Raw genomic sequence first — 16,530 nt, 5'->3', positions numbered from 1 at the left:
ATGTTAATATATTAAAATTGTGTTTGAAATACATTATATATATTCATAAAAAAATTTTTAGTGTAAAGAGTAGTAAAAATATCATTTGCAATAATATCCAATTCGAAATAAAGTATAATTTATTTTTTTAATAAGAGAGAGAGAGAAGGCAAAGAGAGAGAGAGAGAGAATGATGGATATAGAGAGACATAGAGAGAGGGGGGAAGTTGGAGAGGGAGACATATTTTTAAAAAGGTTATGCTATAGATGGTAAAATATATTCTACTACTATAAGTGGTAATTATGAGGCTAAAATACATTGTTTATGTAAAAATGCCTTATTAGATCGTACAATGGGCTCATTCAATGAAATCATATCTATGTATAATATATTAATATATGAGTCCATAAAATTTATAAATTACTAGCAATCTCCCACTTGGGCCACATATATTTCTGAACAATCGTACATAGCTGAAACTTAATAGTGCACAAACTTTTACTATCTTAATTAAAATATCTCAAACTAATCTAGTCCATCAATAATACTGATATAGGATGAAAGTAGTTTTCATAACATATATCCGTAACTGAACCCATCAATGGCCACAAATATTGGCAATATCAATGACATAGATTAGATATGAAAATTATATGTAAAATGATCTAATTCATGTCCATTTCCAACCGGTCCTACTTTATGAATTTAAAAGTCTAAAATTACTTTCTTATACCTTATGTGTAATGATCCTCCGGGTAATTTCCTTCTTTTTTCGATCTTTTCATCTTTCAGAACTTTCTTGTAGAAACCCTAAGTCATTTATGACTTGCTGGCACTGACAACTCGATCGCATGATCGTTTGTTTGGGTTTTATGTCCGTTTCCCTATTTTGAAGCTTTTGGAGTTTGAATGGTTGACTTGTAAAAACTATAGAAAACAACCTTAGAATAAAATTATAATAGTTCCATCATCTTCGAAATAGTCATTTTAGACTAGTAGCATTGTCGGCTCGAGTATCGACGCTTTTGATATGAGCTTGAACTATTAGGCATTTTAGCGTTAAGCTTTGGCCTAAGTTTGACTTTGGTCAATATTTTTGTTAAACGTGCTTGAATTGAAACTTTGTAAGCATGGTTAGCTCCGGAATATCGAGTTTGGTCTAGAAAAACTTTTTATGCGGTTCCCGAGGCTTTCGATTTCATTCCAAGCCCCCTTATGGATTTTGTCTTAAAATGTTGCTTGGGTGTGGGATCCACATTTTATTGAGATGGCCTCAGATGGATATTCTGACTGCATCATTGAGTCCAAATTATTAAATATAGTTTGTTTGCACATACAGGGTTTTGAACGAATTCCGAGCACCCCCCAGAGATTTGGAAAGTGGCCAAAACCAGTTGATGTTCATCAATTGGTGTAGGATCACTTTGGTCTTCGTGTTCGCTCCACTTGGTCCATATTCGTAGAATTCATGGGCCTTTGCCTCCGCATTCGCGGGCATGGGGCTGCGTTCACCAAGGCCCAAGGGATTGGCCTCCACATTAGAGAGGTCCCTACCGCATTTGCGGAGCCTGATGGCTTGACTCTCCACGTTAGTTATAGTCCTGCTACATTCATGGAGCTTTGGGGGCTTGGCCTCTTTGTTTGTGTCCTCCTCTACATTTTCGGAGAGGAAATTGGTCTGTTTTTTAAGTTAAAAGACAAAAATGATTCAACTTTGATTCATTTCATATTTTGGTAATTTCTTGAGCTTGGAAGCTTCATTTTAGGAGATTTCAAGTGCTAAGTATTCGTGTTGATTGTGGATACATATTGGAGCTTTATAGGATGCGGGAGACTTGTCTTTGAAGGTAATTTCTATCCTAATGGGACTACTCTCTTTCTCTCTCTCTCTCTCTCTCTATTCTTAAGATTTTATGGTAAAATAATTACATAGGTTGCATTCTTCATTTTTGATCACTGAATTATGTCATAATTTGGAACACAAGTTCAATAAGGCCAAACGAACCTCTTCAAGGAGTCGATTTCGAAATTTTCAACGTGGGTCTTACAATCCTATTTCAAACCCAATTTTATTTCCATCTCCGGATATTGCAATTTTGATGTCGAAACATCCGTATTGATGTTGGTATTGATATTTTTTTAGGGTGGAAGAAATTAGAGGTGATTCGAAGGTGAAAAGCTTTAAAATAGAGGATTCAGAGCGCGCATGATCAACTTTGAGGTAGGGTACAGTCTCCTACTTTGACTGATCTTTATTAGATATTGTTTAGTATGTATTACATCTGATTTTAGGTTGGTACTTGCTGATAATAGGGTTTCCTCCTCTCATTCTATTTTCTTGGTGATCAGTTGAGCCGTAGACTAGAATAGTCGCATGAGATCCTTAGTTTAGGCTATGGGCCTTGGTTTTGGTGTTGTGTTAGGGTTATTATCCTCTTTAGTATTGATATTGGTGGACTTAGGCTAGATTTAAGCCTTAAATCCTTTAGCATGTGTTCTATGCCCTTATAATTAGGCGTAGCTTCCCTTAGGGCTTGTTTCAGATGGTGTATAATTTACTAGTGCGTGAGATCTCAGAGGCTCATTGTAGCCATAGATTTGTCTTAGTGGTACTCGGTTTCGAACTAGTATTGTATATTCAGGGTAAAGGCATTGTTTCTAAAGATATTTCTCCCCCTATCTGATTCTTAGCCATTTTTCAATTACTTTACTTTTTGTTTAGCGAAAGGTTATGATGCCTTATTGAATAATATTATATTATTGGGCCTAAGGCCGTATTTAAGGAGAGATAGGATCGCAAGTTAGTTTCCTTTTCCTTGGTAGTGTGGTAAGTGTTGGTATTTCATTACTGATTGTGTGTACCTTGTTTGGATACAGGAGATGACATGCTTGCATTAATTGAGTATTTTCACATATTTTGTGGTTCGATCCTGGTTCCTTCATGGAATTTTACTTCTATTTTTGAGAAGGCATTTTCACACTTTTACTACTTTTAAACTGGTTTTAATGGTATTTGTACCACGTGGATCACTTGGACACTACTTTTAAGAATTATGAGGCATCGAGGATGTTCTCCTTTTCTACTTGCGGTATTAGAAGCATAGAGGATGGACTCAATTTTTATTGACACTCAGCCGACATTGCCCCTTTTTCTACATTGGCTGCATCTAGGATGCTTTTAGCCTGTACCTGACTATCAGGCATGGCATCACCTTTTTCTACATTGGTTTGGCTACTCACTCTCTGGTACGATGATGGGGATGCTATATGTTAAGACCTGTTTCAGTCTCATGTAGTGTATACAGACTTTCCATATCTATTATGGGCCCCTCTATTAGGTGCATAACTAAACAGGATGAGGGAGCTATATAGGTCCTACCTGGCAGGCTGAGGGTTGGGGTGGGTCTATACACTTGTTTATTGATGATCTCTGAGAGCCACCGATGAGTTTATTAGTTTTTACTATAAACTTGTATTCATTAGCATCGCTTATCACCAGTATACTTGTTTGTTATTTGATCCCCCAATTTTATTGGGACAAGGGTGTGTTTTTCATTATTTGTACCTTCTGAGGGGTATAGGCATCCGGTCGGTTATTGTTTGATTATACGTGTACTTATCCTATGTTTTATTTGTAGTTGGTGTAATGACCTCGAGAGTCAATTTTGGAAATTCTTGAGAAATTACCATTTTACCCCTTTTTGTTAGTTTTCTCGGGTATTAATTGATCAATTTGTGTGGTTGGGAGTGGTAAATTCTTAACAGGTTGTGAATTGTGCAAGTATTAAGAGTTTTGAAGGTTGAAGTTGCTCAAAAGTGATTTTTATTACCAACTAGAGCTACAGATTCCGGAATGGAATTCCGTCAGTTTCATCAACTCCAAAATATGGAAATTAGTCTAGGAGTGTCTTTATTTTTGAATTCAGAGTTGTTTTGTGAAATCAAGGTCTTAAGTTGGAAAGTTTGATTTTAAATGAACTAAGTTTGACTTTGGTCAAAAATTCAAGTTCGAAGGCTCGAATTGGATTTTTGATGTTTCCATTGTTTTAGTGGGTGATGTTAGGCCTAGGAGCTGCTTCATTCTAAATTTTGGATGTCTCGAGCTTGTTTTTGTTGTTTTGAGGTTTGAAGTTAGTTAAGTTGTGATCAAGTTCTGAGTCCAAGAGACCACGAATTCAAATTCCAATGATTCCATTAAATCTGAAACATCAAATTTAGTAGGTGTGCATATATGGTTTATGTGTTCAGAATTCTAAACGAATCCCGAGGGTTCGATCGGAGACTTGTAATTAGAGACTTGGGCTATTACTAGTCCACTTAAGTGGACCTTGTTCGCAAAAACAAAACTTCGCTTTAGAGAAGGGCTCAGTTAAGCGAGGTTCACGAAAGCAACCTCCACTTTAGAGACCTTTAGCAACACCTAAGAGACCTTTTGGCTGGGTTTTAGGCTATTTTCCCCAAACCTCCATTTTTAATCACTTGGAGCTTTGGGAAGGTGATCTTTGAGGAGATTTTTGGGATAATTCATCTGGGTAAGTTCGTTCACCATTCCTAAATCAATTTTATTTTCTAAAATCTTTTAAATACCATGATTTCAAAAGGGGTTTTGGGGAGATTTGTTCCAAAGTTCAAACTTGAAAATCTATGATTTCTAACTCGATTCTTGGTCAAATTTTGTGGGTTTTTCAATCACGATTCCCCTTGATGAGTAGAAAATGTTTTCAAAGTAAAATTTAAGTTGCCCTCTTTCAAAATTAATTGATTTTTAAATGATTTTACCCCCCGGTTCCGAATCCTTGCAATATGAGTGTCATTGGACTCCTTATGATGTGTATGTTTCATTCTTGATAGTGGATTATCATTTTAGACGTTGATTTTGAGATTTGTTCATCCGGTAGAAGTGTTCGAGTGCAGTTTCAGCAATTGAGGTAGGTTGGGCTATCCTTCTTGAGACTGGGATGAGGTAATTAGTCAATATTGTGTTATAAACTTTAGGATGGGGTTGTAGTATAGATTGGGACTGTTAAATTATTTGCAATGCTCGTGTGGGGGCTTATCTTTGCTGTGTAGCCCATGTGGGGGCCTTATTTGCTATCTTATCTTTTATGAGAAGTGTGATATCATGATTATATGTGTTAGAGTGTGAGATGACTATTTGACTTTAAATGCCTATTTAAGGGGTTGGATTGGGGGTTTCGAGCATAATTGAGTATTGAACTGTATCCAAAAGAGGGGGGAAACATTTATGATTAGTAAAATTCCTTCCCATTGCTACATGTTGAGGGTGAATATCATGTTTAGGTTGAGTTTAGAGAACTTGAACCTAGTGTTTACATATTGAGTAGAATATTACCTTCATGTCATATGTGTTGCGATGCATTCATCCTCATTCATTACAACTTTGATCTTGGGAGGTTGAGAACTCTGAAAGTTTTTTTGAGAATGAAAATGTGGCACCTTTTTGATCCTTGACCATGAGTTAGGTGGAAAGTTGATGGGATTACGAGATTGTGATACAGTATATAGACTACGAGTTCCCCATGGATCCTTGTCTGGAAGCCTTATCTCAATAGGTGTGTACGACAAGTTGTGCGATAATCACAGTGCCATCACATCATTACATCATCATACTATATTGCATTGCATTGCTACCTCTATTAATTGAAGAATCTGATTATTGGTGATAATGAACTGTCCTTATATGTTTACTTTACTCATGCTATTCTTTATAAATTGGCGACACCGATGCTGGAATAGAACTTTTCTATATGCAGGTGGAAATTGTTTTTAGTTTATTTCATAGGTTCGATTAATTTCCCATACTCAGTTAGCTTAGCTTACTGAGTACATGTGGATTGTACTCACCCTACTTCTATGTCCCTTTTTGATACAGATTCTAGTCAGGGTGTTCTGCGTGGAAGCTGATCCTCTAGTAGACTTCATAACTTCAAATTAGTGGTGAGATCTCAGGATTTAGATCGCCACTATTTCTATCTTTTATTTCTCTATCTTTAGTACTATTCGGAGACTTATGTTGTATATTCAGATTCAGACTTTGTATTAGATGCTTTTTATACTTATGACACCAGATTTTAGGATTATTTCTTTGCCATTCTCTTCTTTTTGTTTAAATTGTGGCCTGACCTTAGGAGTCTCATATGAGTTTTACTTTTAGGCTTGCAAATCGGGATGGGTTCGGGATATGTGACATTATGACCTCAGTCTTTAGGTCATAAGAAATTGGTATTAGAGTGCTAGGTCATCAGTCTCATAAGTTAAAGAGCGGGTATATAGTAGAGTCTTATAGATCAGTACGTAGTCGTTCGTACTTATCTTCGAGAGGCTACAAGATACTTGTTAGGATAAATTCCTTCTTTCGATTCCTTTGGTGCAGATTATTTGTATCAAGTATCGTATACCTCTAATCTATGCTTTTTATGCAGATGGAGAGGACTAGATCTAGAGTCTCCGAGGGTGAGGTTGCACCTGCCCTCGAGCCCTAGTTCGCGGGCGAGGTAGAGAACGAGTTAGAGTTCGGAGTCCAGGCTGAGAAAGAGGAGTAACACCTGTTCATGGATGATATAGAGAGATATCACCTGAGCCCATGTAAAAGCATGAGCATAATTATGACTAGTAGATTGAGGAGAAGAGTCCATCCTAGCCTTTTGCGGTTCTCGATAGTGCTTCGATGCTTTAGGAACTATTGGCTAGTGTATTGGCTAGGTTGGATGGTGCTCCTATTTCTGGTATGCTTCCATGTACATTAGGCTCTCCTATTGAGTTGGTGCTACACCGCCAGTTTAGGGGCATAATATTGGATTTTAGACTCCGGGTTCTTCTTCAATGCCTTCTATTGCACCTCTAATATTTATAGTTCCACCAGTTTCTACTAGTGCTGCCATGTCAGTAGCTGAGCAAAAGAAATTTAAGAGGTTTATTCGATTGGCACCTCCCAAATTTGATGGTACGGTTAAAGAGAAGATCTATGACTTTTTGACTAAGTGCTAGGACATGTTGTTTAACCTGGGCAATCGAGACGCACATGGAGTAGCTTATAATTTATATCAATTTAAAGGGGTGGCCAAGGAGTGGTGGTGATCGGTTATCGCTCGTAGGCCTGCTGGTTCCCTTATGATGAGCTAGGAGCAATTTATAGAAGTGTTCCTTGATAGGTTTGGGCCTTATAGCCTCCGTAATCAGTGTAGGGATAAGTTTGAGAGATTGGAGTAGAGTTCCCTATCAACGTCAAAGTACGAGGCTCACTTTCATGAGTTGTCTCGTTATGCTATGTCGAGTATTCCCTCTGAGTTTAAGCAAATTCATAAGATGGTAAAGGGATTCACCGGTTACCTTCAGGAGGCTACAACCTCTCTTGTGCTATTTGGTGGTACCTTCCAGAGTATTATTGACCATGTCACGATGATAGAAAGTATCCGACACGCTACATAGGGTAGGGCCAAGAGGTTGTAATAGAAGGATCAGTTCGGTGGTCATTCCTCTAGAGGAAGAGAGTATTTAGGTCTAGGTAACTATGGTTATCAGGGCAGACTAGTCCAAGTAGCTATTCAGGGCACAAATGGTACTAGTGGATCTAGATTGGTTCTGACCGATTATAGCGATTCTTTGGGCTTCGATGGAAGTGTTGACACTTCTAGTTATCCTCTATGGGGTTCAGGTCCTCGAGGCTATTATGTGTGTGATAAGTTTGGGCATAAGGTCCAAGATTTCCTAGATGTTCTCCTTCTACTGGATGGATCGGAACACCGGCTGTTCGTTCTAGTCCTTCTCTAGCTATTTGAGGTTCTTTATAGAGTAATAAGGGTGGCACCAAGAATGCCTCAATGCCACATTACCCGGGTGCACCGTCACCTTGGAGCCTAGGTTCACTAGTGCCATGGTTCCTGGGTGCATCAATGCCATAATTGCATGGTGCCTCGATGATTGGGTGCACATGGTGCCATGATGCTCAGGTTTCTTGGTGCACTAGTGCGAAGGTTGGAGCTAGATGTGGCACTCATTGTGGTTCGCAAGCTAGAGGTGACTATTATCTATGCTATGCTTTATTGGGGTAGATTAGAGGCAGAGACCTCTTATATAGTTGTTACATGTATTGTTCCAATTTGCCATTATCCTACTTTAGTGTTATTTAATCCAGGGTATACCTATTCTTATGTTTCGACCTATTTTGATATGGGTAGTGATTATGTGTGTAAGCCTCTTGTTGTGCCTGCTACTATCTCTACCCTGGTAGGTGACTCTTTAGTTGTGGATCGGGTATATTGAGGGTGGTTGGTGATATTTTCAGGTAGAGAGACTCATGCATACTTGATTTTATTAGACATGCTTGATTTTGATGTGTTATTGGGTATAGTCTGGTTATCTCCCTATCATGATATATTAGATTTCTATCCAAAGACCGTGACCTTAGCTTTTCTTGGTTTGCCTAGCTTGGTGTGGAAGGGTAATCCTTGTTTGTATCCTAAGAGGGTGATATCTTATATTCGTGCTCATCATTTATTGGATAAGGGTTGCTTGTCTTATGTGGCTCATGTATATGATCTTATGAAGGAGTCATCTCCTTCAGAGACCACGAGGGTGGTGAGGGGGTTTATAATTTTTTTCCTACATACTTGCCGGGTGTTACTCCCAACCGCGATATCGATTTTGTGATTGATTTGCAGCCGGGCACCAAGCCTATATTCATATCTCCTTATCGGATGGATCTAACTTAACTGAAGGAGTTGAAAGAAAAATTAGAAGATTTGTTGAAAAAGGGGTTTAATTGACCTAGTATATCGCTGTGGGTTGCACCTATCTTATTTGTCAAGAAGAAGGATGGTACTATAAGGATGTATATTGGTTACCGATAGTTGAATAAAGTCACCATCAAGAACAAGTATCCTCTTCCTCGCATTGATGACTTATTTTACCAATTTCAGGGTGCATCAATATTTTCTAAGATTGACTTGAGGTTCGGTCACCATCAGTTGAGAGTTTGGGAATCTAATATCCCGAAGACTGCATTTAGGAATCATTATGGGTATTATGAGTTTATAGTTATGTTCTTTGGGTTGACTAATGACCCGGCTGCTTTTATAGAGTTGATGAACTGGGTATTTTGGCCTTATTTCGACTCATTTGTGATTGTGTTTATTGAAGATATCTTGGTTTACTCCAAGAATGAGTTCGGCCATGTTAGTCATTTGAGGGTCGTACTTCAAAGAATAAGGGAGGAGAAGTTGTATATAAAATTCTCCAAATGTGAGTTTTAGCTCGATTCCGTGACATTCTTGGGTCATGTGGTAACCAATAATGGTATAATGGTCAATCCGTCCAAGGTTGCAGTGGTTTGTGTTTGAGTTATGCCTACTTCGGTTATCGAGATTCGAAGTTTTATTGGGTTGGTAGGCTATTATCATTGGTTTGTTTAGAGTTTCTCTTCTATTGCATCCCAGTGACTAGGCTAATTTAAAATAATTGTGGCATTTTAGTGGACTGATGAGTGTGAGGCGAGCTTCAAAAAGCTCAAGGAGTTATTGACTTCAACACCTATTTTAGCTTTACTCGAAGAGGGGGTTGCCTTTATTGTATTTTGTGATGCTTTAGAAGTTGGTTTGGGTGGTGTATTAATGCAAAAAGTAGAGTTATAGTTTATGCTTCTCGACAGTTGAAGACAGATGAGAAGAACTATCCTACCCACGACTTGAAGGTTGCGATGATAGTGTTTATTTTGAAGTTGTGGAGGTACTATCTCTATGGTGTGCATTGTGAGGTCTTTACCGACCACTGTAGCCTTAAGTACACTTTTCTCAGCCAAACCTGAACATGAGGCAACATTGGTAGTTGGAGTTATTGAAAGACTATGACATCACCATTCTTTATCATCCAGGCAAAGCTAATGTAGTAGCGGATGTCTTGAGTTGCAAGGCACCTAGCATGGGTAGTTTGGCCCTCCTTAGGACTGACGAGAGGCCTTTGGATTTGGAGGTTCAGTCATTGGCTAGGCAGTTGGTCCAAATTGATATTTCTACATGTCATAGCATTTTGGCTTTTGTGGAGACTAGGTCTACTTTGATGGATCATATTCGCGCACACTAATTTGATGATGAAAAGTGTAGGACCATTCAAGACAAAGTATTGAGAGGTGAAGCTAAATCAGCCTCTCTTGACTCGGAGGGAGTTTTGAGGATTAATGGTTGCATTTTTGTGCCTAAACTTGTTGATTGGGTATGTATGATATTGGAGCAAGCTCATTGTTCAAAGTGCTATATTTACCTGGGAGCGGCAAAGATGTTTCATGACTTGAAACAACACTATTGGTGGTATGACATGAAAAGAGACCTTGTTGACTTTATGGATAAGTGTCTAAATTGCCAACAAGTAAAGTATGAGCTTTAGAAACCGAGTGGTCCTATGCAAAGGATGCCTATTCCCGAATGGAAGTGGTAGCTCATTACCATGGATTTTGTGACTAGATTACTTATGGTATTGAGTAAGTATGACTCTGTTTGGGTGATTGTGGACTGATTGACCAACTAAGCTCATTTTCTTCTGGTGAAGACTAGCTACAATGCGGAGCAGTTATCTAGGATCTACATTCGTGAGATTTTCAGTTTTGCCACCAAAGCACATGCAAGTGTACGTGGTCTCACAAGCAATACAATGGTTTTTTTTGAATTGGATTGTCGAACCCAAAGGACTTTAATTAGGTATGAATAATATTTCCAATTGACCAAATTGTTTGCGTGTGTTGCAGATAGTTGATTTCAATTATAGTACCTAATAAATTATTAAAACTACTATTAAGAAATGATTCAAAATTTTAGTGAAGTGTGATCAAATGAGTAAATAATTCTAGGGTTGTAGCACTGGCAGAATTCAGGTCCAACATATTTCACTCTGGTGTTTAATGGGTCTTACAATTACTGATTTACAGGATTGATTTTACAATTATAGTCTCTGGACCTCTAATTGCCTAAATATGTTGACAACCTAACTACATCGTTGAGCGGGGATAGTCATGAAATAACACATATGCTTTAATCCTATCATCATGTCTAATAACCAAGTGTGGTGTATAAGTAAGTGTCGCAGGCATCCTATACATGAATTATCCTAGGTTTTTCTATAACAAACACACTCGAGTTCTGGGTAGACAACTAATGTATTTTACGTTGATCAGACATTAAATTAGTATAAATGAGAATATAAAAGCAATTATAAGAAAGACACTATTTTCAACTAAACCAAACTATATTAAAACCTTCATCTTATGGCTAAAACCCTAAAACAAGGTATTTTAGCAACTCATAATGTTTGAAAGAATCCAAAACATAATTAATAGCATGAAAAACCTACTTACAAATGAAAGAAAAGAGGAAATAAAACCCTAGGAGAGTTCTCCTTTCACCTTCCTTCAGCAAAACGTCAAATAAAAACTGAATATTTTAAAATAAAATACAAGTAGACTATTTATAGCCTCGAAAAATGCAAAGTTTCACCCCTGTAGTGAAGTCCACGATGCAGAGATGTTTTTGCATAGTATAATTTTTCATTTTCTTACTCGGTAGATTTTCTTCTATCCGGAACCAGATCTGCAACACGGACCTGGCATGTACTCCTCTATTTAGATAATTAAATTCCAAGTGTTGGAATTAAATATGTAAGGCCAACTGTGCGACACTGACACACTCAAACATAGTGTATTTCCTTCACATTTGTTTCCAACTTCACCTTCAAGCTCCACTTTCAATCAAATAGTCTTTTGGATGTCCATTCTATCATGACCCAACCCCGTAGGCCGTGACTGGTGTCTAAAATAGACACTCGCGTACACTCCTATTAACTATAATAAAACCACACATAATTTAGAACTTAAGGAAATAAAATATTATCTCAAAACTGTCACATATTCATATATTGACACAACTTGTCTCCTGAGGAGTTACAATTCATCAATACGTAATATAGTACATAAGTCGATGAAGCTGTCATAGCATGTGGGGTCATCCCGTTGTATACATATACGCGAGCTAACAAGGCTGCCACTACAAAAGAGAATGTCCCAAAACATAAGTCATACTAGCACAACTGAACATCCTCTATATACAACCCACACATATGTCTACAAACCTCTAAGAGTACCAACAGTATCATATGGCGGGGCAGGGCCCTGCCGTACCCTCGAATAAACATATGTATACATCAAAAAGGGGTTTATACCACAAGTCTAGGCTCCAACACAAAGGAGCACCTCGAGATAGCAGAGTAGGAATCCTAGGCTGGCAGATCACTGAAGCTAGTACCTGTACCTGCGGGCATGAAATACAGCCCCCACGAGGAAGGGGGTCTGTACATGATATGTATTGAGTATGTAAAGCATGAAATACAATAGGAGAGATCATAACTGAAGTAGAGAGTCCAGGAGACATATAATAATCAAGAACTCATTGTACGTGTTCCTTACAAAACAAATCATGCATATCATTATCATATATCGTACCCGGCCCATTATGGGACTCGGTACCATAATCGTATCATTATATTATCATATCATCATGTACATATACCATACTCGGCCCTCTAATAAGGGACTCGGTGAATAAAGTCGTGTACACGTATACCATACCCCGCCCCTTATGGGACTCAGTGTCATAACCATATCATTGCATTATCATATCATCTATAGCATACCCCCTTTAGTGAGGGACTCGATGGATAATGTAGTAAATTGTGCATGATAACATATCCTGCTCGGGACTCGATGAAAAATGTATTAATGGTATACACTAGTAGAATATCATGAACAACCATATACAATTAGATCATTTGAGACTCAATAGAACAATCATAATGAACTATCATTTGTAGATCAGAATAGTAACCATCTCAAGTACCCTCTGAATGTCATTAGGGACCATATCAAATGAAGCCTCAGGAATCATAGACATGTATCAAGATTATGCTAAACAGCTTATGGAATTAGAAACATTTGTCATTGTAGAGTCCTTAGGAATAGTAGCTTATACATCCATTTACTATTCAATATATAGAAGCTCGAGGGCAATAACTCAACTACTTTAAGAGTTTTATGGTCAAGAAGTGAATAAGAGTCAAAAAGTGAATAAGAGTCATGAATCATACTCGAAGCTTGTGAATGGAATTACCCCCAAATCTCATATCATATATCACTTATATCTATGACATGCCAAAATAAAGAAGGGATAGTTTTACATACCTTTAGAGCTTATGTCACGACCCAACCCCGTAGGCAGTAACTGGGGTCCGACCTGGACCCTATTATGCATATTTATCAACTACACTTAAGTTGAACCGTGTGTGATGTGATACTATATACAAAAACCCCAATAGTTTAAAACTTAAAAACTTTTTCATGTACATGTAGCCTCTTTTATTTGTATCATATCATGAAAGGGCACGTGAGCCGACAAAGCTGCTATAACAAAAACATTCACAACATATCGAATAGGCGACATCGAAACTAACTCCCAAACAACCTATATATACATATGTCTACAGACCTCTAAGAATAGTAACAACAACATATGGCGGGACAAGGCCCCCGCCGTACCCCGAAATGTACAAATATATACATTAAGTGACCAACATCAAAATTTAGGCTCCAGAATAGTGAAGCACTTCCGACACAGCTGAGAGGAACTCCTATGCTAATGGATCTCCAGAATAAACATCTGTACCTGCGGGCATGAAACGCAGCCCCCCAAAAAAAAGGGGGTCAGTACGATATATGTACTGAGCATGTAAAGCATAACACATCGTAACTGAGATCATAACTGAAATAGGGATGCAGGGGATAAGTATAATAACTAAATGAACTACTGTACCTGCACCTTAGGACACGTAAATCATACACATCATCATATGCTGTGCCCGGCCCTCTAGTGAACTCGGTGTTATAATCACTTCTTCATAATCACATATCATCATATCCTAATGCATTTCATTTCATCATATCATCGTATACGGTATCACATATTCGTAAACGGTATCATCTTATCATATATATCATCGTATCATACCCAGTTCACTGCGGGGCTCAGGGTCACAATGTATTGCTTTAATCTCATATGCATGCCTACATAAAGTATCCGGCCCTTTAGTGAGGGACTCGGTGAATGGAGTGGTGTACGTCTATAGCGTACCATCATAATATACATATGTACCCGGCCCTCTAAGGAGGGACTCGGTGTTCCTTCCTTATTTCAACACACATACAATCATATTACAGCCGGCCCAGGACTTGGTGAATAATCGTATCGTCATAACATATAACATATATCACACCTCACATACTGCATCATCTCCTCATGCGTGGAACTATACACATCTGGCCCGGGATGCGGTGAAAGAAGTAGTAACACTGTGCACGATAACATATCCCGGCCCATCGTGGGACTCGAGGAAGGATGCGTTACAGTATGCACAAGTAGAGTAGTGAGAAACCATATGCAACTAAGTCATTATCTAAGACTCGATGAAACAGTCAAGTGAACCTTCACCTATGTTACACCCCACACTCTTGAGCTCGGAACATCTTCTTAAGTTCCTTAGACACTATCATGTGAGCCAGATAAGCTACGACACTATCAAACAACTCTTAGGAAAGAAGATTGTGATACCTCGCGAGAAGGGAGGTTGGACATAGAGTCATAAGAATCCGGAAAGAGTTGGAGGCTAAGAAATGAGTCGTAGGACTCGATTTACTTACGTAAGACACTAAGTTAAGAGTATTATACACTTAAGTTGCTTAAGGATATACCAAGCTTACGTAGTGCGGATTACATGAGCTCTTAAAGTAAGACGAGATTACGAACCCGCGAGAAAGGGAAAAAGACGACGCGTGGCAGCCAATGGAGGAGCGACACGTGGCAGCACCTCAAGCAAGCAGGTGATGCACCTACTTAGGGTCAAGTAGGTGATGCAGCTGCTTGGGGGAGGTGGACCCCGCTGCCACGTGGCAGCCCCTAATTGGCAGCATGACACGGTGGCCAATTATGGCTTGACACGTGTCATCTTTAGGGGCTGACACGTGTCACCCCTTGGGACCACATATATGTATGTATATTAGGGATATACTTCAGTTTTGGTCTTCAAACTGCAGCAAAACAAACAGAAAACAAACGTGAGAAGAGAGAAAAGAGAGGCAACTTTGGTTCTTGAAGATTAAAGGTGAGTTTCTCAACTTTCTTCCGTAAATTAATTAATTAGCGTATACTACGATGATATGGAAGTATTATTAGTACAAAATTAGGATTTGATGCAGCAAAAAACGGACAGCAAGCTGCCACGACGTTACAGCATGCTGAAAATATTTCCGAGGCGCGATTTTGGCGAGTTCTAGCCAATTTCGGGAAAGGTAAGTTCTTACACTCTAATTTGAAGTTTATGATGTTAACTTATGGTGTATTACACACCTTAGGAGCTTCTGGAAGTTGGGGAAAAGGTTTGAAAAGTTCAGCGTTCGAAATTAACGAATTTAGAATCGCTATAGTTAAGTTGTTGTCGAAATAAAGTGTTGTACGTGTAGGGGCTGCTGCTGGTTGTGTTGTGGCGTGTTGAAGGGTCTAAAAGTTATCTAAATGAGGTGTGGGAGCTGCTGGTTGCAGCCACAGGCTTTGCAATTAAAGAATCCGCGAAAGAAATATTAAAAACTCTAGTTTTGGTATCTTAGTTTCGAGTGAATTATTGGGGGTTCATATTGAGTAATTTTGTCATAATATGTATATGTATGGGCTGCTGGTTGCATTGTTGGTTGGCTGCAGGTTCTAAGGACATGGTTGGGATTTCGGATAGGGCACATTATAGGGGAGGTGCTGCCCGATTTTCGTTAACATCCTAACTAGTTAAGGAACTAGTCGAGAAGGCGAGCGAAGGGATGAATGTTATGAATACTCGTGGGTAGTCAAAGTTGCTGAAAAGGCTAAGGTTGTTAATACTTGCATTACTTCTATGTTAAATAGGTTTCAAGGACAACGATGTGGACGTGATTAAGAGAAGTCCATACAAGGTATGTGAAGCTTTCTTTTGGCATGTTTTTGGAATTAGTATGTAGAACTATCTTTCTTTTCTTTTGGCATGTCTTAGATGTAAGTTATAAATGATATATATATGATATGTGGGATTCAATCCATTCATAAAGCCCTGAATATAAGTCGAAACTCTTATTTACTTCTTGATGTTAGAACTCCTGCAATAGCTGAGTGGTTGCCCTTAAGTCTTTTATGTAATGAAAACTAGTACATGTAAAGCCTATTTCTTTTTTTCCTTTGGAATGGCTTAATTTTAAGTTAAATGGTATATGATATAGGTTTAGAGGTAATTCCATTTATGAGCTCTGATTGTAACTCGTGACTTGTAGTCACCCCTGAACATTAAGAGTCTGAAAGTAGTCAAACTACTATTCTCGAGCCTGCTATATAATGAATAGAAAGTAGAGGTACCAGCTCCTCTTTTTAGAGGCTCTGAAATGATAAATGTCGTTGATTGCATGAGTTGAGTCTTTAACTAGA

The sequence above is a fragment of the Solanum dulcamara genome, chromosome 10, assembly GCF_947179165.1.
Source record: "Solanum dulcamara chromosome 10, daSolDulc1.2, whole genome shotgun sequence".
NCBI classification, from domain to species: Eukaryota; Viridiplantae; Streptophyta; class Magnoliopsida; order Solanales; family Solanaceae; genus Solanum; species Solanum dulcamara.
This window is presented reverse-complemented; position numbering follows the sequence as displayed.